This window comes from Triticum aestivum, chromosome 4D (assembly GCF_018294505.1).
Source record: "Triticum aestivum cultivar Chinese Spring chromosome 4D, IWGSC CS RefSeq v2.1, whole genome shotgun sequence".
Taxonomy (NCBI): domain Eukaryota; kingdom Viridiplantae; phylum Streptophyta; class Magnoliopsida; order Poales; family Poaceae; genus Triticum; species Triticum aestivum.
This window is the reverse complement of record NC_057805.1, coordinates 400,968,203-400,970,542: the sequence shown is the minus strand read 5'-3', so window position 1 is coordinate 400,970,542 and position 2,340 is coordinate 400,968,203.

Here is a 2,340-nt window from a genome sequence, read left to right as displayed (position 1 = left end):
TTCCTGGACCTAACCCCCCCTCTCACTGGGCCAGATGGCCCAGCTGGCCGGCTCATCTGGGCGGCCCAACCCAGCAGCCCACCTTTCCCCCGGTCGCCTCCCTCCTCCCTGTTCCCCCGACCCAGCGACCACGCTCGCCGGTCGCCACCGAACCCTGTCGCCGTCCCCGTCGGAGAGGGGATAAGGGCGACATCCCCTCGACGCCTCGAGCCCTCCCCTCTACTCACCCGCTCTCCCTCTCGGCCCCTGCGCCTTTCCCCCCTCAGCTCCACCTCGTTCCCCACCGCAACCGAGCACCGCCATCGCCATGGCTGCGCCATAGCTGCGGCCACCGAGCCCCGTTCTCCTCCCCGATGTGTCCACGAGCTCCGCCGCGTCGAGCCCGTCCTCCTCGACCACGGGCCCGAGCCCCGGGAACCCTGCATCGACCTCGCGCCATCTTCTTCCTCGTCGGATCCCCGCCGCCGTTCGCCATCGGTTCCGACTGCACCACGCCTTCCCCGCGCCCGCTCTAAACGGCTACGCCCCGCTATGAGCTCTTGCTCCTCCTCCCCTCTCCATTAGCTCGCTAGCTTGTCGTAGCCACCGCGCCGCGTTAGGCCGCACCCTCCGCCGCCTGGCCTCGTCGCCGGCGTGGCCACGGCGACCTTTTGGTCCCGTTCGTGCCTCCGTTGCCTTGGCCGCATCGTGTAGGCCTCGCCCCGCTCTTCGGTTTGCCCCAGTTCGCACCGTAGCCCCGCCTCTGCCGCACGCCCGAACCACCCCGCCGCCGGCGAGCTCCTGGCGCTCCGCTCCGACCTCCCCAGCACCCCGCACCGCCACCGTTCGACGCGCGGCGTCTAGCCGCGTCGACCGCAAGCAACCGCGGCCCCTGGGACCCCCTGTGCGCTAAACCCGAGCCGAGCCCGCCGCGCGCCGCCGCGATTTGGCTCGCCGGAGCTGTTCCGGCGCCGTCCGCCGACGTGGCTAAGTGGGCCCCCCTGGGTCGCTGCCAGTGGGTCCTGGTGGCCCAGTTGACTGGGTTGACCCCAGTCAACTGCTGACTGGGCAGCCCAGTGTCACTGTCATGCGGGCCCCGCCGCGTAAGTAAACTAAATAAAATGTTTTTATAAATAAAACTAATTAATTAATCTAAATAGGCACTGACAGGTGGGGCCTACCTGCTAATAACCTTGTTTAAGTTAGTTATAAAACTCTGTTAGTGCCCTGTCAATGACATGTGGGTCCCACTGGACCCACCTGTCTGGTTTGACTGGTCAGCCGACCTGTTGACCTGCTGACGTCAGTGTTACCTCATGCTGACGTCATAATTCATTTTTGCTAAATTCAAATAATTCCAGAAATTCAAATAATCTTTGAAAATTCATATCTTTTAAACCGTAACTCGGATGAAAATGTTTTCTACATGAAAGTTGCTCAGAACGACGAGACGAATCCGGATACACAGCCCGTTCGTCCGCCACACCTCCCTAACCTATCGAACTCGCAACTTCCCTCCTCCGGTACCTTTGTCCGAAAACGCGAAACACCGGGAATACCTTCCCGGATGTTTCCCCCCTTCGTCGGTATCACCTATTACCGCGTTAGGGCACACCTAGCACCGTGTATTGTCATGTTACGCTTCGTGTTGCTTTGATTGCTCTGTTATTTATTGTGTTCCCCCTTCGTTACTTCTTTCCGGTAGACCTCGAGACTACTGACGACCCCCAGTTCGACTACGGAGTTGACGACCCCTCCTACTTGCCAGAGCAACCAGGCAAGCCCCCCCTTGATCACCAGATATCGCCTATTCTTCTCTATACTGCTTGCATTAGAGTAGTGTAGCATGTTACTGCTTTCGGTTAATCCTATTCTGATGCATAGCCTATCATTGTTGCTGCAGTTGTTACCCTTACCTGCTATCCTACTGCTTAGTATAGGATGCTAGTGTTCCATCAGTGGCCCTACACTCTTGTCCGTCTGCCATGCTATACTACTGGGCCGTGATCACTTCGGGAGGTGATCACGGGTATATACTATATACATTATATACATGACCCATGTGGTGACTAAAGTCGGGTCGGCTCGTTGAGTACCCGCAAGTGATTCTGATGAGGGGGCTGAAAGGACAGGTGGCTCCATCCCGGTAGAGGTGGGCCTGGGTTCCTGACGGCCCCCGACTGTTACTTTATGGCGGACCGACAGGGCAGGTTGAGACCACCTAGGAGAGAGGTGGGCCTGGCCCTGGTCGGCGTTCGCAGATAAATAACACGCTTAACGAGTTCTGGGTATTTGATCTGAGTCTGGCCATTTGGTCTATACGCACTAACTAGCTACGCGGGAACAGTTATGGGCACTCGA